The following is a 23729-nucleotide window of genomic DNA, read 5'->3' on the forward strand; positions in this document are numbered from 1 at the left end:
GCCACCCTGACAGAGGGCGGGCCCGCTGGCCCCCTCCCAGGCTGGGGCAGGTCGCAGCGCCCTCGCCTGCCGGGACTCGGAGGAATGGGCCGAGTCCGAGCGCAGGCGGAGCGCCGGCAGCCGCGGCGCGCGGCGGCCCCCGCGCACACGTGCGTGCAGTAAGCCAGGTGCCCCTGCTGCACCCGCCCTCGGGCTGCGCGCCCCCCCGCCGGAGCCCAGCTAGCCTCGCCGCCCTGGGGCCGACCTGGTCGGAACGGCCGCGTGCCCCTTCCGGACACGGAGAGCGCGCGGGGCCCCGGCGCCGCCGGTTAAAGTGCCGCGGGACAGGGGCCGGGCCGCGGCCACCCGCTCCTCACGCTCTGGCCTCGACTGTCGGGCCCTCGGCCGAGTCGCCCCGGGTGAGTAGCCGCGGACGCGCCCGGACGACCCCACAGCAGCGCCGCCGGGCCGGGAGCCCGGAGAGGCCTGGGGGCCGGAGGTTTGGGGCCGGGCTGGACGCCGAGACCCGGGCCCGCTTTACACAATCGCCCCGCCCCGCGAAGCGAAATGGGTGGAACGCGGACTGCCGGAGCTCACTGACTCCTTTGAGGGAGCAAGTTCTTTCAGCTACGCGGTGTGAGAGCGGTAGGAGTGCCCGCTGCCCGACCCCAGGCTTTCTGGTAAATGTCTGTTTCCACCAAGTGAGTTCGGACAGCAGCACCTGGGGCTCCCAAAGCGGAAGCCGTCAGCACTGGCGATTTGGAGCTGCGCTTCTCAAATTTCCCTGGCCCGGGATCTTTGAGCACCGCCTAAAATGAGATCCAGACGGCAGGTCCGGGTCAGGCCCGGGATCTGCATTTAACGAGCCTCCACCCACGCCCCCGTAATTCGTGGGTGGGTGGCCCAGGGACCATCCTTTGAGACACAGTGGTTTGGGGGAAAGTTCACAAAGATCAGCTGGGCTAACAGTGGAGCCACAGAGGCTGGAACTGCTGCTTCAGCCACCTCGGTTTGCAAACGACAGGGTTGTGGTGACCAACTCAGGGCCATTTAAACTTGTAGGCAGAATTAGCTCCATTCTACAAATGAGAAGACGGAGTCCTAGAGAGGGGTATGGAACTTAGGGATGTGTTGTTAGCTGGTGAGAGGTTGTACTGAGTCAAGCAGCTGTTTTAGCTGAGGCCCTACTTGTGTGCCAGGCCTGGCCCCCCTGCCAGCTGGGTTAGGGCTTGCATGGACTGGGGATCAGCCAGAGGTTTGGGCTCTGGCATGCATACGTGTGGAGTTGCAGGTAGCATTTTCAGAGAATTGCTCCGGTTCCTGACCAAGGAACTCAGTTGAGGTTGTGGCCGCACCCCTGCCTGGGGCTGGGCCACCCTGAGCCCCTCATTCCACCTCTCTGAGTTGCTTTGGGCCCTGTGGCCCCTGAGAACATTTTCAGCTCTCATAGTCATCTTCCTGTTCAGCAAATACGTGCTGGGTGCAAAGGTGCACGACACATGGGTGCTGGCTGATGGGTACTCCTGGAGTGAGGATGAGTGCAGTGAGAAGTATTTTCAAGGACACAAGTGCCCGCCCTGCTGCGGAAGCTCAGCTGAAAACAGCCTGGTCTGCAAGCTCACGATTGTGAACTTTGGCCGGGCGCGGTGGCTCAAGCCTGTAATCCCAGCACTTTGGGAGGCCGAGACGGGTGGATCACGAGGTCAGGAGATCGAGACCATTCTGGCTAACACGGTGAAACCCCGTCTCTACTAAAAACTACAGAAAACTAGCCGGGCGAGGTGGCGGGCGCCTGTAGTCCCAGCTACTCGGGAGGCTGAGGCAGGAGAATGGCGTAAACCTGGAAGGCGGAGCTTGCAGTGAGCTGAGATCCGGCCACTGCACTCCAGCCTGGGCCACAGAGCGAGACTCCGTCTCAAAAAAAAAAAAAAAAAAAGATTGTGAACTTTGTCCCATGGTGCTGAGGAATAATGGTACAGGCTTAGATGGTCATCAATTTTCAGTTTTACAAAGGCCACCTGGGTGGCTCTGCAGGGCAAGTAGAGGGCTCGTCCCTCTGAGACGAAGGAGCAGGCAGCCGTTCACTAACATGCGTTCATTCCGTATCTGATTCTGTACTGTGGGCCAGGCTCTGGGCTGTGCTGGCTTTTCAGCTGTGTGCCAGGGCAGGCCCTGCTGTGGTGAGCTTGGTGGTGTTTGGCACACGGGCTTTGAGACAACCAGGGGTGCAGAGGTTAGGCCTGGAGACAGGGTTCGTCAGTCAGACTTTCTCAGGGGGCAGTGGAGAGGAGAGGAGGATAGAGCCCTGGGGAGGAGGGCTTGCCGGAGGAGATGGGGAGGTCTAGGAGGGGCTGCAGCAGGAATGCCCAGTAGTGAGGGAGGAACTCATGGGGTCAGATGGGGCAGAGAGACCAAGGGCACTGAGGCTGGTTGGTGGCAGTCACAGGTAGCCTTGGCAAGAGGAAAGGGGAGGTGGTTTTGTAAAAAGAGAAGGGCCGAGGTTCTTTCTCCAGGGGAAGAAGTGTCAGGTGAGGGTGGTCTGGAGGTGGCTGAGCTGTGAGTAAGAAGGAGGAGTACTCAGGCAGGAGCTGCCAGGCAGACCCAAGACACAGCCCAAGTGGCTTTCCTGCTGTCCTGGGTTCAGGATGACACTGCCCTGGCCCCCTGGGGCTTAGGGATGGGGTGAAACCTAGTTCAGTTCCATAGTTGGGGCTGTGGAGTGGAGGAGAGGGTGTGACAGGCCCTGCAGCCACAACTGGAGGTTGAGGTGGGCAAACAGGGTGTGTCCGCCTGTCCCCTGGGGGGTTCCCCTGCCCCCTGCCCTGCTGGCTCAGAAGGCCATGCCTCAAGTAGTCCTGCATGAGAGGTCCCAGGTGGCCTGCTGGAAGGGACACAATTTATTTGGGTGCCTAAGCCTGATAACTTTGTGGCTTTTTGAACTAGAGGCTCTGGCAAGTCACTGCTCTTCTCAGAGTAGTTTCCTTTTCTGTAAAATGGGGTGGTGATAGGAGCGATGAAGTGATTTGAGTCTATGAGAGAAGCGACCTTTGGAGATTTTCTGACCTTCTCCCTTCAGTCATAAATTCTGCTAGGTCTGGGTTTCTGAAAGAGTGACCAGACAGTGTGCCTTCTTGTGCGGAGGGGCTGGGGGTTGGGGGGAGGTGGGGTGGGGGAAGGGGTGGCTTTCTAGGTGCTCATTAAATGCTTGAATGGATGAATAAATTAACACCTACTTTCCTCCAAGGCCAGTGCCTGTGACTGCCCACCCAGGGGAGCTGGTTTGAACTTCCTCCTCTTGCTTCACAGGCAGAGCAAAAGTCAGGGCCTCTGCCAGAGCCTGGAAGATCACTGGGTCAAGTACCCATGGCCCTGACCCAGACCCTAGGGACAGGCTCTGTGCAGCCACGGTGTAGTGAGATGCCTGGCTTCCAGACCACCTGGTTCTGTGACTCATTCACCATCTGTTGGCCTTGAGTGAGGCTCTTGGTCTTTTGGAACCTCAGTTTCTCCATCTGTAACATGGGACTGACATCAGTTCTGCCTCCCCAGCAGGGCTGTTAGGAAACACAGAAGAAACAGCAAATAGGAAACAAGTTGAAGGATTTAAGAGTGCTGTGTAAATTTAGGGGTAGGAGAGGCAGAACCAAAAAAAAAAAAAAAAAAGGAAAATTCCCTAGGACCCAAGAATCACGGTAATCCCCAGATTCTGTCATTGTTATTCAGACCTTTGCTTCTTTGCCTGATCCATCCCTGGGAGAACAAGGCCATCAGGGTTGTTGACATGTCCCGCGGGTCCAGCTTCCACCCACACAGGTGGAATTTTCCACTTCATTCTTTTGCAAATATTAATCAAAGCCCTGGCTGGTCAACAGTGGATTCATTGTCTCGTGAAGAGTGAGCCGTTTCTGGCACATACTGGCTGTCTCCCAGGGACTCTGGTGGTGAGCCTGAGCTGGGAGAGGAGCTGTTAGGAGCACTCCTGGCATCGGTGCTCCCTCAACCCCATGTTCTGCTCCAGGTGGTTAAGCTTGGTCAACTTTAATGCCTGCTTTGAGGGAAAGACCCTGAAGCCACACGGAGGGCATGCACCCCTCTGTTCCCAGCAGGGCTACCAAACCGCATTTTCTCTGCTGTAGTAGGAGGGGCTGACCCAGAAAAGCCCACAGACTCAGGCCAGGTGTTAACTCAGCTTTAATCCCACTCGTCCTGGTTCCTAGGAGAAACCCCTTGAAGTCACATACATGTGTTCTGTTCATGGCTGTGGTCCCTGTGCCTTGTCTCCTGGGTACTTGCATTGATTTTCACATTGTTGTTATCACACTGGGGTCTCAAAGAAAGCCTGGAATGCAGAGGAGGCAGGAACTGTTGTTCTCTCAAAGCTCCATCTGTAAACAGGGGTGATGAAATTAGCCTCACAGGGCCGCAGGGAGGACCACCCTGTCAACCTACGTTGGGCCCTATGTTGGGCACATGCAACAGGATTGGTGGTATATTTTTTGATCCATGATACTTGAATGTATTTGTTATTAATAATATTATTGGTCATAGATATAGCATCACATTCCACACTTTATGGAGGAAGAAACAAGATGAGTGAGGCTATGTAAGAAGAGGGAGGATGAAACTCAGGCCATGCTGTGAATATGATAAAATCACTACGTGGTTTGCTTTTAGCTTTGTGCTTTGTTTTTCTTTTCTTTCCTTTTTTTTTTTTTTTTTGAGACAGAGTGTTGTTCTGTTGCCAAGGCCAGAGTGCAGTGGTGCAATCATAGCTCACTGGGTTCAAGCAATCCTCCTGCCTCAGCCTCCCAAGTAGCTGGGACTACAGGTGCACATCAGCACACCACCATGCCTGACTTTTTCTTTCTTTTTTTATTTTTATTGTTTAGAAATGGAGTCTTGCCATGTTACCGAGGCTGATATTGAACTTCTGGCCTCAAGCAATCCTCCTGCCTTGGCCTCCCAAAGTGCTAGGATTACAGGCATGAGCCACTGCACCTGGTCCTTTTAATTCTTTGAAATGTATTTTTAGCTCTTGGCCCTCAACAAAACCTATGAAATGAGTGGTTGCGTTTTCATTTCATAGATGAGGAAACTAAGGCCTGTGGATGCTAACCACGAGTGAGCAGAGTGGAGACTGCAACCTAAGGATCTTGACTACCAGCCACTTTCAATTCTCTTTCAATGTAGTAAAACTTGAACATGGAACACCAATGCATGAAACTGACACAGGTGACATTGCATATTCATGTGAGTTTAGTTTGTTTATTCATTCATTTATTTATTATTTATTTTTGAGACAGAGTTTCGCTCCTGTCGCCCAGGCTGGAGTGCAATGGTGTGATCTCCGCTCACTGCAGCCGCTACCTCCTGGGTTCAAGTGATTCTCCTGCCTCAGCCTCCTGAGTAGCTGGGACTACAGGCGCCAAACACCACGCCTGGCTAATTTTTGTATTTTCAGTAGAGATGGGGTTTCACTATGTTGGCCAGGCTGGTCTCCAACTCCTGACCTCAGGTGATCCGCCTGCCTCGGTCTCCCAAAGTGCTGGGATTACAGGCGTGAGCCACTGCACCCAGCCTGTGAGTTTATTTTATAACCTTATATTTGTGATTTGTGTGTGTGTGTGTATCATAGTTAGAACAGTGATACCATTTTCAGGAGCACACTAGAAACCTGGGGCCATGGGTGCAGGTTGATGTCTTACACTAGCCCCAGCTCCTGATTTATTTCGGTATTTTAGTGATAGAGTGATTTCCAGTTGATACAAAGAAGCAGTCAGTTTTTCAAACGCTCACCTTGCAATCTGAGGACCCTCTGCGGTTAAACCCATCCAGAAGTTTGAAGGGGAAACAGCAGTGGGCATGTATGTGAAAATTGGCTGGCTAACCATGGCTGGCCAAGGTGCTTTGACCAGCAGGGGCACCCAGCACACAACCTGGACCTTGCAGTGAGCTATGATCCTGCCACTGCACTCCAGCCTGGGCAACAGAGGTATCTGCTGGAAGTGGCTCTGCTTGTACTGGCGTGGAAGTGTGCCAATGAGCGCAGAAAATCAAACAGGCTTTGCAGCGCCTGTGATGCGTTTATAGGAAGCACTGGAGTCAGCACAGAAGATGGTGGGAAGAGAAGCTTTGTCCTGGTGTCTCTGGCCAACCTCCTAAGCTGACGGATCTGGGGTCTCCAGGGGATCCATGTCTGGTCCATAACAGTGCTTCTCAAACTCTCCATGGTGAAAGACTAGAGGATTGTTTTTAAAATGTTAATCTTTCATGGGCCAATTTTTAAAATATGATGAAAATTGTTATAAGAAGATTGAAGATATATAAAAAGATAAGCCCGTTATCTGCTTATTAGACTCGACAGACATGAGGTTGCTGTGTCAAATGATAAAACTGTAAACGTTTCTACCCTCTGACTTTTGATTCTGTACTTATCTTTCTCAGACAATCACAAAGAGTGCGTAGGCCAGCCCTGGTCACAGAGTGCACCGTATCCTGTCACTTCTGCATGTGAGGTGGGTATTTTTTAACTGAGATTTCAAAAAAAAAAAAAAAACGGGTTAAAAGTTTACTTGAAAAAGGAAGCTGGCAATGAGCATTTGCAGAACACCCCAAACTTCTGGGGAATCGTTGGAAATCCCTCGCCGTCCACCAGGCCCTGTGCCACAGAAATGCTCCCACCTTTCTGCTTTTCCTCACTTCTCTAGTGGGATCTGAGATTTCAAACAAACAACAACTACAAAAATCCTTTTTATCATGGAAGATTTGAAACCTATATAAAATTAGCCAGAAGAGATGATGGAGATGGGAATTTTGTGTTCTCATCACATAACTTTGTTAGCATCACCTCGTGGGGGTCCTGTTTTGTATGTCCCACTAATCGCCGGGGTGACTGTAAGCCAAATCCTAGATAGCTTTTTTTTTTTGAGACAAGGTCTTTCTCTGTCATCCAGGCTGGGGTACGGTGGCAGGATCATAGCTCATGTAACCTTGAACTCCTGGACTCAAGCAGTCCTCCCACCTCAGCCTTCTAACGAGCTGGGACTACAGGTGTGTGCCACCATGTCCAGCTAATAAAAATTTTTGTAGACATGGGGTTTCAAAATGTTGCCCAACCTGGTCTTGAACTCCTGGCCTCAAGCAATCCTCCCACCTCCACCTCTGCATCCCAAGGTGCTGAGATTAAGGGGTGTGAGCCACCACACCCAGCCTTAAATATTTATCTTTAGAAATAGTTAGAAATAGTTGAATTATTCTCTTCTGGTTATTTTGAAATGTATAATAGATTGTTAACTACAGTCACCATACTGACCTGTCAAATACTAGATCTCATTTCTTCTGTCTAACTGTATATTAGATATTTCTTCTATCTAACTGTATATCTTCAACCCCCCATCCTCCCTTCCCTTCCTGAACTCTGATAACTACCCATCTACTCCCTGTCTTCATGAGATCCACTTTTTTAGGCCCCCCACTATGAGTGAGAATGTGGTTTTTGACTTTCTGTGCTTGGCTTATTTCATTTAACATCATGACCTCCAGCTCCATCCATGTTGCTGCAAATGACAAGAACTCATTCTTTTTGACAGTTGAATAGTTGTATATGGATCATATTTTTTAAAAATCTATTTGTCCATTAATGGATACTTAGGTTGATTCCATGTCTTGGCTATTTGGGAATAGTGCTGCAGTAAACATGGGTGTGCAGATATCTCTTTGATATATTGACTTCATTTCTTCTATATACCCAGCCCAGTAGTGGGATTGTTGGATTATATGGTGTTTCTATTTTTAGTGTTTTGAGGCATCTCCATATTGTTCTTCATAGTGGCTGTACTAATTTACATTCCCACAAACAATGTACAGAGGTTCCTGAAAGGGTGAGTTTAAACAACATAACCACAGAATCATAGTCACGTCTGACAAATAATGATTTCTTGACATCCTCACATACGTACTCAGTGTTCAAATGACCAGGGTCCAGTGAAGAACAGTACATTCTCATGGTTGGATCTTGCTCCTCTCCCAGCCTGTCGGCTTCCCTTTCTCTCTCTCATCTGTCTCTCCTTTATCCATTCTATACTTGGATTTATTGTTGAAGAACTGCGTGGGGTTTCCTTGCGTCTGGATTCTGCTGATGATGGACCTTTGCAAGTTGCTCTGACCTTTGCGTTTCCTGTGAGTTGGTGGATTGATCTAGAAGTGTGATCAGATTCAGGTTTGAACTTTTGGACAAGGATGTTTTGTAGGTGGTGTTGCATTCTCCCGTTCAGACCCCTGCCTGGACTGTGTGGAGAAGTCGGTCTTTTAATTGCCTCCTGTGTGTGAAGTCACCTTGGTGAGTCCCAGCTGACCCTCACCCATATCTTTTGCTCCTTCTGCTGGTCCTGGCTCCCCCTTGTTCTGAGATCACCCTGGCTGCTCTGTGGAGAGCTGGTTCTGGGGTGGCCTGAGGAGGCAGCAGTAGTAGCAGGGACACTGCTAGGACGTTGTGGGGAGGGTCCCAGTGGAAGATGATGGGGCCTGATCCAGGTGGTGTCCAAGGGGTGGACAAAAATGGGCGGATTCTGCAGCACCAGCCTCATCCTTATGAGAGAAGCTACTACCGCCTAGGCCTCAGCTTCTGTGTCTGCTTTTCCTCCCCGGATAGTGCATTGTTATATACCAGTCACATGACAAGCGTTTATTGAGTGCCTACTGCGTACCTGGCTCTGGGGGCTTCCAGCTCTCCCCCACTGCTGTCTCTAAGTGAATGCATGTGGTAGGAAGAGCAGCTCTGTGGATGGGCTCTGCCAGGTGGGAGCTTGGTAACTCGTGGCTTCTGAAGCCTGCCCTGTGCCTGGCATGAGGAAGAGCCTTCAACTCCTCTGGAGAGGGAACAGCAGTTGTCCTTCTCTTGCTGCTATGTTACTGCATGAGAGCGGGGACACCAGCGCCTTCTGTCCCCTCAGTCTGCCTCTGGCTGTGCTCTGGCTTACCCACACCCACCTCCCCACTTTCACCCGAGGCCCTCTATGCCACAGATCCCACTCACCCAGGCACAGTGCAGCCCGGAGTGCAGGGAGTTCACATCTGGAGCGGAGTGGCCAGTCTTCCTCAGGGGCCAGCCTGAGGCACTGCATCCCCTCACCCCCTAGTCTATCAGGTGCTTGACTCTGGGAGGGGCCCCTAAGGGATTCGGGTCTCCCCAGTAGCGACCTGTGTTGCACCCTGCCTCCTACCCATGGCTGGGCGCCTGCAGCACCTGCATAGACTGGATCCACAGACACGCCTGCGAGGGAAAGAAATGGTAGGTGACCCCGAGGAGCCGTCCCTGGAGGTTGAGTGGCCTGGGCCCCCCACCCCTGTCTGGGGGTTAGAACTCCAGGTTTCCAATCTTACATTCTCTCTCTCTTTTTTTTTTTTTTTTTTTTTGAGACAGAGTCTCACTCTGTTGCCCAGGCTGGAGTGCAGTGATGTGATCTTGGCTCATGGCAACCTCTGCCTCCCAGGTTCAAGTGATTCTTTTGCCTTGGTCTTGAGTAGCTGAGACTACAAGGTGCGTGCCACCACACCCGGCTAATTTTTGTATTTTTAGTAGAGATGGGATATCACCATGTTGACCAGGTTGGTCTTGAACTCCTGACCTTAGGTGATCTACCTGCCTCAGCCTCCCAAAGTGCTGGGATTACAGGTGTGAGCCACTGTGCCTGGCCTCCCACCTTACATACACTCTGCTTTTGGTACAGACCACCGTGAAGGTTTTAGAAAGTGGGGAAGCAGCTAGAGAGTGGAGGGGTGTATGCGGAGAGCAGAGGCCTGGAATGTGGAGCACAAAGTTCCCAGGCTGAGGAAGCACCCACTGTGGGGCAGCAGAGGGGAGGCAGGAGGGCAGACTCACTTCGGAGGAGCCACAGGCATCGGAGGGGCCCGCAGAGGCCGGCGCCCATGCCTTATCAACAGGAAACCCCTGCCCTGGGTTACACGGTGAGGCCTGCAGAGCTCTGATGCGATGTCAGACTTCAGGGCTCCCCCTCGGGTTTTTTTGGCAGCCCGTAGCCTCAGCCCAGCCCCATCTGCCCCTCTTCACCAGGAGGATCCAGAGGGCAGGTGGGCTATGCCCGAGCAGCCAGGGCACAAGGCCAAGTGGTGTGGCCTCGTGCACACTGTCCAATATCATCTCCCAGGTAGCAGTTTCCAATTCAGTTGTTAATTGTGTATCAATGTGTGGGAGAAGAAATTCCTGGGAAGATAAAGTTGACACTGAAGAAAATGCCTTTTTTTTTTTCCTTTTAGAGACAGGGTCTTGCTCTGTTGCCCATGCTGGAGTGCAGTGGAACAGTGCTAGCTCACTGCAACCTTGAACTCCTGGGCTCAAGTGATTCTCCTGCCTCAGCCTCCTGAGTAGCTAGGACTACAGGTACACACCACCGTGCCTGGCTAATTAAAAAACAAGGTTTTTTTAGAAAAAATTTCTGGGTCTTGCTATGTTGCCCAGGCTGGTCTTCAACTCCTCAATTGCATCAAGCAATCCTGCCTCAGCCCAGAAGATGCTTTCAAAAAAATTGTTTTAAACTTTTTAATTGAGGTGCAACAGACATACAGTAAAGTGTCCATTGTGTTGGTTTTGATCTGTGTGTATGCCTGGGTAACCACCACCAGGTTTGGATCCAGAACATTCCCAGGGGGTGCCTTCTGTTGGTCCTGGCACAGGTGTATGAGCTCAGCATCCATATCTCAGGCTGCCCAGGTTGGGTTTGCTGTAGGCCGCGTGCATCCTCATCTCCTGCATGTGTCTCCTCAGCCAGCATGACGGAGCGCCAGCCTCAGGCCAGGCTCAGCACACGGTGGGAGGCAAGGGCGTGGAGCCCTCAGCCAGGGATGTGGGCCTTCCACAGCTCATCTCACTGTTAGCCTGTTGAGGTCCCAGTAAGTGGCACAGAGAAGTCCCAGGATGGATGTGGTCAGTGGTGAGGAGGTCTTCCCAGGGAAATTCATGCCCGAGGGAAAGTGAGGAGTGAATAGGTGAAAGGAGGTTAGGACCTGTACCTGGAGGAGGGAAAAGAGGCAAAGGCCCTGAGGAGGAAGGGAAGGTGGACCAGGCACCTGGAGCCCCGGGAGTGAAGCTCACAGTTGGATGATGGCCACAGAGGCAGGGGCCTGGCCTGATCGGGCTTAGGACAAGAGGGCCTGGGGGGCCATGGGGAAGCTTGTCCCACTGTCTCAGGGAGGTGGGGGGCCTGGGTTGGGGGTGGCATGAGATTCCTGTGGGAGGAGGAGCAGCTGCCAAGTGTTGCTCCCTGGACCACCACTGCCTCTGGGCCCAGCCAGGTCTCCTTCTCAAACTGGGATCCTTCCCACCCTGGGCCACTGCACTGCACTCCCCTCAGCCCACCACAGGGCTGCGTATTCAGTTGGTTGTGCTCCTGGGAGTCTCTGCTGGGCTGTAGGAAAGCAGCCAAGCCTTCTCGGCTTGAGACCCCTGGCATGGGAACTTGCTGTCTTGCACCCTTTTGTGTGCTGACTATGACCTTTTGGCTCCTGTGATGTGGCTTTGTTGGTTGGGCCTGTGGTGGAGGGGGTCCCAGCCCTTGGCTTGACATGGGGCAGGGGTTTCCCTCTCTGTGACACGGGGCTGATGGTGATGGAGTGATGATGAAGACCTTCCACCCCACCCAGCATCTTTGGGGGCTTAAATGTGATAACCCATGTGATGTGCTCAGCAGGGGTAGCTGATCCTCTTAATATAACTCAGTTTGGTCCCCTGGTTTAATGGAGCTGTATGATCAGACAAAGGCAGCCACAGAGCAATGTGTTCTTACCCACACGAAGCCCAGCCTGGCATGAAGGGAATCTTGTTCGAGGTTTCACAGAGGTTGCAGGTCAAAGCCAGTACTAGAAGGCCAGATGGAAAAAAGCAGGTGACCTACCCTGAATCCTTCTTTGGTGAATGACCCCCAGATGGGTAAAGGTGGCCATGGCCCTTACCACATGTTTTGTAGTTACCCCAAAAGACTGTCATCATCAGCCTGGCCCATGGGCACAGGTGGTGAAGGTCAGTGCAAGCCTGGGGCAGTGCTGACTTCAGGGTGCCGAGGCTCAGGGCTGTAAAGTGACTTTCTGGACTTTGAAGCTCATGAGTAGCTGAGCTTTGTGCTGGGACTACCCAAGCCTTGTCCACCATGGGCTATGGTGGCCACTTCTTAAATGTGTTAACAGGGTTCTTTTGTGTGGATGGACTCACTTTTTTAATGGGCAGTCCCCTACTGGGGGAGTGTTAGGTTGTTTGTAATTCTTTGCCGGTGTAAACAACACAGGGACAGGCCCCTTGTGCTTGTTTTCCTATGGTTGTGCAGAGCTCTTTCTTGATTAAATTCCAAGAAGCAGGATTGCTGAGACAAAGGGCTGTACCTTTAAATTGCATCTGTTTTTCTGGAAATGCTGACGCGCTCCCAGGCTGAACCCAAAGTGGAATCATTGTTTATCATTGGCCTTGTCCAGCCTGAGCTCCTCCAAGGCTGAGCAAGTTTTAGGCATCATTTTGCATGCAGGACTAGGCTGGTGTGGCTTGGCCTCGCTCCGGAGTTCTGTCTTCACCTCTTGGGCGACCAGTGAAAGCTAGGACTGTAGTGGCCAAAGGATCTGATCCTATAGGGTGCAGTACACTGCACTGGCCGAGAGCTAGAAAGAAAACACGTGTGCACACCAAAATGTGGTGAGGGAGAAAGTGCTGCTGGGAGGCCTGCGCAAAGGGCCCTTTCAGGAAGCTTCCTTAGTACTCCAGCTGCGTGACTCTGTGGGCAGATGTGTTGCAAATATGGGTACTCCTGGAATGGTGCATAAGCATTTTCTTCCAGGCGTGAACCTTTTGCAACTTCACTCTACTAAAGTTATAAAATGTGTTGTGCAATTGGCCACATGCTCAAAATTACATGGAAATCTGTCTTGTCATATAAAGCAATCAGTTTTCTGACCACAAAATTCAGCAAACTTTTCAATAGCAGTCTTTGGCTCCCTTTTTTTTTTTAAGGAGTCTCGCTCTGTCCCCCAGGCTGGAGTGCAATCTGGGCTCACTGCAACCTCTGCCTCCTGGGTTCAAGAGATTATCCTGCCTCAGCCTCCTGAGTAGCTGGGATTATAGGTACCTACCACCACGCCTGGCTAATTTTTTTGTATTTTTAGTAGAGACAGGGTTCATCATGTTGGCCAGGCTGGTTTTGAACTCCTGACCTCAAGCGATCCACCCGCCTTGGCCGCCCAAAGTATTGGGATTACAGGCCTGAGCCACTGCGCCTGGCCAGTTTTTGACTACTGATTTGAGAATTTGAAATGAGAATTGTTAGCTGTTGCTACAAAGGGCTATGGCAATGAAAGCCACCAGCCATAACTAGTAGGAGGTGGTGGCCCCCGTGTTTGTTACTCCTCTCTCTGCTTGATCCACCCACTGCGGCCATCACTGGCATTGGGGGCGGGGGTTTCGAGTTGACCGAAGCCTTGCCTCCCGCACAGTAGCACTGCAGGGACCAGGTGTCCAGCACCAAGGCCAGCTGGCCAGATGGAAGATGTGGCTTGGTGGGGCTGCCCAGTGCCGCAGGAGGCCTCATGTCACATGAATCTTTTCCTCTTGACTGGAAGGTAGAGCAGGCAAAAGTCTCTTCTTCCTCGTGCATGGTGGCTGGCAAAGCCACATCGTCCTCTTCTGGTCCAAGCACTAGACTGGGCTTGGGCATGGTTGGTTTCAGGAAACAGAGTGGGCTAGGGGTGCAGGCAGGACTTCGACGCCAACACACGGAAATGAAGACGCATGCTATCCTGTCTTTCCCTGCTCCCATTCCTGCCCACCTTCCATCCTGCCAATGCCAGGCAGCTCGTTCCCTGCCCAGGCAGCCCAGGGAAGTGGAAGGGGCTGCTTCCCTGTAACTCCTGCCCCACACCAGTCAGTCTGCCCACCCACCCACCCAGCCAGCCTGGGAGGGCACTAGGCTAGGAGCTTAGGAGGCCCCTCCCTTGTGTGGGGAGGGTGGGAGCGTCAAGGGGAGGTGTTGGAGCAGAGTTGTGATACGGGGTGGGGTTTTCAAATGATTGGGGCCCAGAAGAGTAAATGTCCTGGCGCCACCTCAGGACGAAGGGGTCTGTCTTCACTCCTGCAGGGTAGGCTCGCTGCCCCCTTGCGAAGCTCCTTTGTTGCCTCTTGATCTTGTCGATTTTAATTATTGTCATTTACTGCAGACCCTCAGTAAAACTACACAACAACAAACACACATGTTCCTGTCATCTAGATCAAGAAAGAAAACATGACTGGTGCAAATGAAAACCCCCACGAATACCCCCCTGCTCAGAGGTTACTACTATCCTCAAGTTTCTTTATACCTTTCTCCTTCATAGGTTTGATTTACTTAACAAAATCCAGAATTCAGTTGCATGTAGGATTTTGTTGGTGATTTAACCATTTTAAGCGTAATTCAGTGGCATTAAGTATTTTCACGGTGTTGTGCACTCATCACCACCACTATCCGTTTCCACATTTTTTTCCATCACCTCAAACAGAAGCTCTGTTCCCCCAAACAATAACTCCTTGTTTCCCTTCCCCTCATCCCCTAGTAACCTCTAATCTATTTTCTGTTTCTATGGATTTGTCTGTTCTGGGTAACTCAATGTAAGTGGAATCATACAATATTTGTCCTTTGGTGTCTGGCTTATTTCACTTAGCATAATGTTTTCAAGGTGCAGCCGAGTTGTAGCACGTGCCAGAATTTCATTCCTTTCTAAGGCTGAATAATATACTATTATATATATAATATATATATATACACACACACACACACACACCACATTTTGTTTATCTACTCACCTATTTTTGTTTGTTTTTGAGACAGAGTCTCGCTATGTCACCCAGGCTGGAGTGCAGTGGCGCGATCCTGGTTCACTCCATTCTCCTGTCTCAGTCTCCCGAGTAGCTGTAGCTGGGACTACAGGCGCCTGCCACCATGCCCGGCTAATTTTTTGTATTTTTAGTAGAGATGGGGTTTCACTGTGTTAGCCAGGATGGTCTCTATCTCCTGACCTTGTGATCTGCCCGCCTCGGCCTCCCAAAGTGCTGGGATTACAGGTGTGAGCCCCTGCGCCTGGCCCTGCTCACCTGCTGATAGACATTTGAGGTGTTTCCACCTCTTTGCTATTGTGAATAATGATGCTGTAAACATTGGTATAAGAATATCTGTTCAAGTTTCTGCTTTCAGGTTTTTGGAGTATATACCTAGGAGTGGAATTACTGGATCACATGGTCTGTGTTTAGCTTTTTGAGGAACTGCTAACCTGTCTTCTACAGAATTTGCAACATTTTACATTCCTACCAGCAGTGTGCAAAGGTTCCCATTTCTCCATATCCTCATCTCATCAACACTTGTTACTTTTCTTTCTTTCTTTCTTTCTTTCTTTCTTTCTTTCTTTCTTTCCTCCCCCCTCCCTCCCTCCCTTCCTTCCTTCCTTCTTTTCTCTTCCTGTCTTCCTTTCTTCCTTTCTTTCTTTCTTTCTTTCTTTCTTTCTTTCTTTCTTTCTTTCTTTCTTTCTTTCTTTCTTTCTTCCTTCCTTCCTTCCTTCCTTCCTTCCTTCCTTCCTTCCTTCCTTCCTTTCTTCCTTCCTTTCTTTCCTCTTTTCTTTTCTTTCCTTCCTTCCTTCCTTTTCTTCCTTTCCTTTCCTTTCCCTTTCCCTTCCTTTCCCTTTCCCTTCCTTTCCCTTCCTTTCCTTTCCCTTCCTTTCCTTTCCCTTCCTTTCCTTTCCCTTCCCTCTCCCCTCCCCTCCCCTCCTCTCCTTCACTGGAGTCTAGCTCTGTTGCCAGGCTGGAGTACAGTGGCGCCATCTCGGCTCACTGCAACCTTTATTATAGCCATCCTGATGGGTGAGGTGGTAATTCACTGTGATTTTGATTTATATTTTCATAATGATTAGTGATGCTGAGCATCTTTTCATGTGTTTATTGGCCATTTGTGTTTCTTTCTTAGAGAATGTCTATTCAAGTCCTTTGGCCATTTTCTATTTGGGTTGTTTGTTGTTGAGTTATAGTTTTAAACACATTCTAGATATTAATCTCTTATCAGATATATGGTGTGCAAATACTTTCTCCTATGGATTGTCATTTCATTCTTGAGAGTATCCTTTGATGCAGTAAATTGTTTAATTTTGATGAAATATAACTTATCTACAGGTAGGGTGACACAAGCACCCCTGTGGCCACCACCACTGGGACTGTGCTGGGTCAGACCTGAAGTCAGTACAGGACTGGGTCTTACCCAAGGCCTGCTGTAACCACTAGGGGCTACCGTCTATATTCACACAAGGCCCCAGGGCTATACAGTCAGCCAGCGGTGAAGCCAGCCAGGCTTGTGGCCTTCCCTTTGGGGCGGCAAGTTTCCCCAGGCCCCGGGCAGGTCTAGAGATGCTGTCCGGGAGCCAGCTACTGGAATCAAAAACCTTAGAAAGCTACCTCATGTTCTATTCTACTGCAGCTGAGCTGGCACTCATACCATGTGACACAGTCCTTCCCACTTTTCCCTTGCCTTTCCACAGGCAGAGGGGCCTCACACCATGGCGACCACCACAGGCCCACAGGGAGGACTGCCAGGATACCACCCGCATTCACTTAAGGCCCAAGGGCTCTTCAGTCAGCTTGCGGTGAATGCTGCCAGGCCTGAGACTCACCCTTCAGGGCAGTGGGCTCCCCTGTGGTCCAGGGTTGGTCCGGAAAGGCCACCTAAGAGCCAAGGCCTGGAATCAGGGAACCAAGAGCCCTCTTGGTGCTCTCCTCCACTGTGGCCAGCTGGTGCCTGATTTTTGGTTGCTATGAAATTGCTCCCTTGGTGCAGATAGTTGTCAAACTTGGTGTTCCTGTGGGGGATGATTGATGGAGCAAATAGAGATTTGCCATCTTGCTCTTCTCCCTGATTTTAGTCTTTTAAGATGTATTAAGACTTGTTTTGTTGCCTAACATATGGTGTCTCCTGCAGAATGTTCCATGTGCACTTGGAAAAAGTGTGTATTCTCTTGTTGTAGTGAATGTTTTGTATATATCTGTTAGGTCTCCAGCTGGTTTATAGTGTTATTCAGATCCTCTATTTCCTTACTGATCTTCTGTCTGGCTTCTGTCCATTACTGAAATCGGAGTATTGAAGTCTCCAGTTATGATCGTAGGACTGTTTATTTCACCCTTCAAATCTGTCATTGTTTGCTACGTGTATTTTGGGGCCCTGGTATTTGGTGCATATATGAATTTCATGTTTTAAAACTTCACATATATACAAATTTATGTGAAGATATATATCTATAATCTCATTTAGGCCACAACCTCCTATAACTTTCTTTTTGTGTGCTGAATATATTTTTAGGATTCATCCATGTTGATGTGAGGTGCTATGTTTTCTTCATTTTCACTGCTGTCTGGGGTTTCTTTGTATGACCAACTGAACTATAACTTTTTCTATGTCCTTTGTATTTCCATATACATTTTGAAATCAACATTTCAATTTCCACCAAAAAAAAAAAAAAAAGCCTGCTGGGATTGGCATTGCATCGAATCTATAAATCAATTTGGGGAAAATTGACATCGTAACAATATTGGGTCTTCCTATTCATGTTGTTTATTTAGGTCATCTTTAACTTCTGTCAATGTGTTGTAGTTTTCAGTATATAGGTCCTGCATGTATTTTAAGTTTATTACTAAGTATATCATGTTTCCTGATGCTCTTGTAAGTGGTATTGTTTTGTCTTGTGGTTACCCATGGAGGATGGGATCAACCCCCCACCACCCAAGGTTGGTTTGAATGTTGAGACTAATGACATCACACACATTACCAAGTGGCTATGATAAGGTTTACTGCTCACATAATGGGGCTTTGTAGGGAGAGCAGGGCAAGCACCCAGGCTGGTCTGCGATGGCTAGTCTGTGAAGGAAGGGGCGAGTGTTCCTGGTTTTTAATATAGTTCGGGAGTGGAGTCAAGGTGAGAATCCCACACATGAATTGGATTTGCATGACTTGAACCTCCCCATTGATACTTCGGGCAGGAGTGCCAGGGCTTTTTCATTCACTTGCCCAGGTGTGGGGCAAGAGGGGAAGAGGGAGGGATGGAGCTTGAAAGCTGTCAGTAGTCAAACATCAAAAATGGAGTCAGGCTCTATTATAGTTTTAAAATACTTTTTAAAAAGGCAGTTTTAGGCTCACAGCAAAATTGAGAAGATGGTGAAGAGCTTTCCTGTATAAGCTTTGCCCCCACACATATATAATCCTCCCATTAACATCCTCCCACTAAAGTGGTACATTTATTACAAATGATAAACCTATATTGGCACATCATTATCACCTAAAGCCCATAGTTTACATTAGGGTTCACTCTTGGTATTGCACATTCTATAGGTTTGGACAAATATATAATGACCTGTATTCACCACTGTACAGAAAACAGAGTAGTTTCCCGCTCTCAAAATCCTCTTTGGTCTGCCTGTTTATCACTATCCAAACTCCTGGCAACCACTGATCGTTTTACTGTCTCCATAGTTTTGCCTTTTTCAGGATGTAATGTCGTTGAACTCATACGGTTTGTAGCCTTTTCTGATTGGCTTCTTTCACTTAGTAATATGCATTTAAGTTTCCTCCTTGTTTGTTTCATTCTTCCTGGCTCATTTCTTTTTAGCACTAAATGATATTCCATTGTCTGGATGTACCAGTTTATTTATCCGTTCACCTACTGAAGGATATCTTGGTTGCCTCCCGCTTTGGGCAGTTATGAATAAAACTGCTGTAAATATTTATTTCCTGGTTTTTATTTGGACATAGTGTTCACTTCCTTTGGGTAAATACCAAGGAGCACAATTGCTAGATCATATGGTAAGAGTGTGTTGATTTTTACAAGAAATCACCAAACTGTCTTCCAAAGCGGCTGTACCATTTAGCATTCCCACCAGCCATGAATGAAAGTTCCTGTTGCTTCATGTCCTTGTCAGCATTTAATGTTGTCAGTGTCTGGATTTTGACCATTCTAATATGTGTGTAGTAGTGTCTCACTGTTGTTTTAATTTGAATTTTCCTGATGACATATGATATGGAGGATCTTGTCATATGCATCTTTGCCATCTGTCTCTCTTCTTTTTTTTTTTTTTTTTTTTTTTGAGATGGAGTCTCACTCTGTTGCCCAGGCTGGAGTGCAGTGGCCGGATCTCAGCTCACTGCAAGCTCTGCCTCCCGGGTTCCCGCCATTCTCCTGCCTCAGCCTCCCAAGTAGCTGGGACTACAGGCGCCCGCCACCTCGCCCAGCTAATTTTTTTTGTATTTTTTTTTAGTAGAGACGGGGTTTCACCGTGTTAGCCAGGATGGTCTCGATCTCCTGACCTCGTGATCCACCCGTCTCGGCCTCCCAAAGTGCTGGGATTACAGGCTTGAGCCACCGCGCCCGGCCTGTCTCTCTTCTTTAGTGGGGTGGCTGTTAAGGTCTTTGGGCCATACTTTAATCAGATTATCTGATTGAGTTTTAAGAATATATTTATTTGTGTATTTACATAGTAGTCCTTTATAAGATATATCTTTTGCAAAGATTTACTCCTAGTCTGTGACTTGTCTTTTAATTCTCTTGATAGTGTCTTTAGCAAAGTAGAAAACTCACATTTGATTGAAGTCTAGCTTATCAATTCTTTCATGGGCTGTGCCTTTGGTGTTATAATACAAAAAGTCATCATCAAACCCAAGGTCATCTAGATGTTATTTCTCCTTTACTATCTTCAAGGAATTTTATAGTTTTATATTTTACATTTAGGTCTGTGATCCATTTTGAGTTAATTTTTGTGCAGGGTGTAAGGTCTTTGTCTATATTTGCTGTGTGTGTGTGTGTGTATGTCTAGTTATTCCAGCTCCCTTTGTTGAGAAGACTTTTCTTGCTCTATTGTGCTGCCTTTGCTGATTTGTCAAAGATCAGTTGACTATGTTTATATGGATCTATTTCTGGGCCCTCTGTTCTGTTCCATTGATCTATTCACCAATATGACACTGTTTTGATAACTGTAACTTTATAGTAAATCTTGAAGTTGAGTAGTGTCAGTCCTCCAACTTTGCTTTTTCACTTTCAGTATTGTGTTGGCCATTCTGGGTCTTTTGCCTCTCCATATATATTTTGAACCAGTTTGTTAATATCTACAAAATAACTTGCTGTGGTTTTGACTGGGACTGCATTGAATTTGTAGATGAAGTTGAGAAGAACTGACATCTTGACAATATTGAGCCTTCCAGTTTGCAAACACGAGATATCTCTCCATTTATTTAGTTTTTAAATTTCATTGGGGTTTCATAGTTTTCCTCATATAGATCTTGTACATATTTTGTTAGATTTATACCTAAGTGTTTCTTTGTGATGCTTATATTTATTTAGGGACAGGGTCTTGCTATCACTTAGGTGGAGGTGCAGTAGTCCAAGCTGGAGGGCTGGAGTGCAGTGGCTCAATCATAGCTCTCTGCAGCCTCAAGCTAGGACTACAGGTATGCACCACCACACCCAATTAATTATTAGTTATTTATTTTTGTAGAAATGGGATATTTAGTGTGTTCTCTCATTGCTATAAGGAACTACCTGAGTCTAAGTAATTTATAAGAAAAGAGATTTAATTGGCTCATGGTTCCACAGGCTTTACAAGAAACATGGCTGGGGAGGCCTCAGGAAACTTACAATCATGGCAGAAGGCGAAGGGGAAGCAGGCATGTCTTACGTGGCTGTAGCAGTAGGAAGAGAGAGAGGAAGGGGAGGTGCCACACACTTGTAAACAACCAGATCTCGTGAGAATTTGCTATCATGAGAACTGCAAGAGGGAAGTCTGCCCCTATAATCCAGTCATGTCCTACAACATTGGTGATTACAATTCGACAAGAGATTTGGGCAGGGAGACAAATCCAAACCATATCAGATGGGGTCTTGCTATGTTGCTCGGGCTGGTCTCAAACTCCTGGCCTCAAGTGATCCTCTCACCTTAGCCTCCCGAAGTGTTGGGAATATATGATCCACTGTGCCCAGCCTGGGGTGCTAATTTAAATGGTATTGTGTTTTTAATTTCAAATTTCACTTATTTGTTGTTGGTATGTAGGAAAGCCATTGGCTTCTATAGATTAACCTTGTATCCTGAAACCTTGCTATAATTGCTTATTAGTTCCAGGAATTTTTGTTGATTCTTTTAGATTTTCTACATAAGCAATTATATTATTAGCAAACAAAGACAGTTTCATTTCTTCCTTCCCAATCTGTGTACCTTTTATTTCCTTTTCTTGTATTATGGCATTAGATAGGACTTCCAGTAAAATACCGAAAAGGAGTGGTTCAAAAGGACATCCTTGCCTCATTCCTGGTTAGTGGGAAAGCTTTGAGTTTTTTTACCATCAGGTAGGATGTTAGTTGTAGGGTTTTTGTAGATATTCTTTACCAAGTTGAGGAAGTTTCCTTCTACTCTTGGTTTACTGAGAGTTTCTATCATTAATGGATGTTAAATTTTGTCAAATGCTTTTTCTGCATCTGTTAATATGATCATGTGAGTTTTCTTTTTCAGCCTGTTGATTATTTTTGAATGTTGAACCAGTCTTGCATACCTGAGATAAAGCCCATTTGGTTGTGGTATATAATTCTTTCTATACATACTTCGATTCAATTTTCTAATATTTTTGTTGAGTGTTTTTATCTATGTTCATGAAAGATATTGGTCTTAGTGTTTTTTTATTGTAATGTCTTTGTCTGGTTTTGTTATGAGGGTGATGCTGGCCTCACAGAATGAGTCAGAAAGTAATCCCTCTATTTCTATCTTCTAGAAGAGACTGTACAGTACTGGTATAATTTCTTCCTTAAATGGTTGATAGAAATCACCAGTGAGCTTAGTCAAGCTTGGTGCTGTTTTGGAAGGTTATCAATTGTTGATTCAATTTCTTTAATAGATATTGGCTTATTTGGAGTGTCTTTCTTCTTGTGTGAGTTTTGGCAGCTTGTATCTTTCAAGGAATTAGTCTATTTCATCTAAATTATCATCTACTTTATTTTTAAAGATGTATTCCTGGGTATAGATAACTTTTCAATTTCAGTAAACTAGGACTAGAGGTTTTTTTTTTTTTTTCCTTTTAGTATTTAAAGTTGTCATTCCATTATCTTCTGGATTGCATGTTTTCTGAGAATTTTGCTGTCATTGTTATATTTATTCCTCTGCATATGTTTTTTGTCTGGCTATGTTGATGATTTTCTCTTTATTTCAAAGTTTCAGCAGCCTAACTATGATGTATTTAGATGTGTTTTTGTTTGTACTAATCCTGCTTGAGATGCTCTAATCTTCTTGAATCCATGGTGTTTTGTCTTGCACTACTTTTGGGAAAGTCTCAGCAATTATCTCTTCAAATATTTCTCCTTCCTTGTTCTCTGTCTGTTCTTCTTTCCCCCTGGCTCTCCTTCCCCACTATTTCCCTCTCAGACTCCAGTTATCCGTACTTTAGTTTGATATTGTTCCAGAGTTGTTTTTTCTCTCTTCCCCTCTTTATATTTCCAGATTCTTTTCTGTGCTACATTCAATTAAAAATTGTTCATCTCTAACACTGTGTTTTTTCTTGCATTTATGTTTTTTTCTATAGTTTTCAATGCTTGTCTGAAATTTCCTATCTGTTCAATATGTCGTCCACCTTTTCAATTATATCTTTTATAATGTTCACCTTGATTAAAGTCCTTGTTTGATGGGTTCTAACATCTGGGTGCATTACTCCTTTGTCTGTTTCTGTTGATTATTTGCCTTGCTTTTTGGGATGTATCCTGATTTTTTATTGAATACTAGACCTTGTGTGTAACGGGATAGTGGCGACTGAGGTAAACAGTATGCCTAGCAAAGGACCTGTCTTTCATTCTGTTGGGTTGTTAGTGTGGAGTATTGTCAGTCTGGTGGGGGAGTGGTGTGGGGCCTGGAGCACTGAAGAGTTCTTCTCAGTGTTCCAGCAGCCTCAGACATACCATTCAGGAAGCCCCGCCACCTCTGTCTCCTATGCCTGTGCAACAGTGGGGAGGAGGAGGAGAACAAGCCTCTGCACTCTAGTGGTAGGCTGCTGTTACTTGATGCAGGGCTTGTGGAAGGGGTGGTGAGATTTATCAGGGTTTCTTTTTCAGACTCAGTCTTGGGAAGGCCTTGTTGGTCTGAGCCTCATGGGTGGGGTGTTGTCAGGTGTTCTTTTCAGTGGAGGTTTTCATGACATATCCTGTTTTTTTTTTCCTACTTCTGTGCACTATGCTGGGATTGATTTGAACATTGTTAGGAAAGGGCCCTTTCAAAGCTGTTGCCATTTTTGTTAAATGCTAGCATTCTACAGAGTGATCTTTGAAGAGTGTAGCTCTGATCCTGACCCTGCTTAAAACTCCTCTAGTGCACTCCATGGCCCCTTGGGTCAAAGGCTTTGAGCGCTACAGTCTTGTGCCTCTCATGCTGATCTTCCTTCAGTTATTTAAGTCTTGTCCTTCTCCCAGGCCCTAAACCATCTGTTTTGAGAGCAGATGTCTTTCTGTGTATTGCTACAGGAACTGGGTGGGGCAGGGAACAGTGCCTAGCACATGGTAGGGGCTGAGCCAGCTGTCTTGAAGGGATGAGTACAAGTACTCTGTTTTCTTTCTCCATTGGAAAGCCCTTCGCTCCCCTGCCTTCCAGCAGGCGAACTCCAGCCCAGTCTCCAGGTTCATACACAGGGCACAGGGAAGCATTTTACCCCTCAGTTGGGGGTGGGGCCTTTCTG

At 47.7% G+C, this 23729-nt stretch overlaps 1 protein-coding gene across 2 annotated transcripts in view; it reads left to right on the forward strand.

Moving 5' to 3' along the window:
* Positions 1-87: 87 nt before the first annotated feature.
* CHDH (choline dehydrogenase) overlaps positions 88-23729 on the forward strand; it is a 31557-nt gene continuing 7915 nt past the window's right edge. The window contains exons 1-2 of one of the 2 annotated variants that reach the window (XM_025375482.1): positions 88-398; positions 6424-6494. The gene's annotated coding sequence lies outside the window, so the exon portion shown is untranslated. Of the gene's footprint in view, positions 660-6423; positions 6495-23729 lie in introns of both variants that reach the window. The other variant, XM_025375483.1, reaches the window with a different exon arrangement.

Source organism: Theropithecus gelada, chromosome 2 (assembly GCF_003255815.1).
Source record: "Theropithecus gelada isolate Dixy chromosome 2, Tgel_1.0, whole genome shotgun sequence".
Classification (NCBI taxonomy): domain Eukaryota; kingdom Metazoa; phylum Chordata; class Mammalia; order Primates; family Cercopithecidae; genus Theropithecus; species Theropithecus gelada.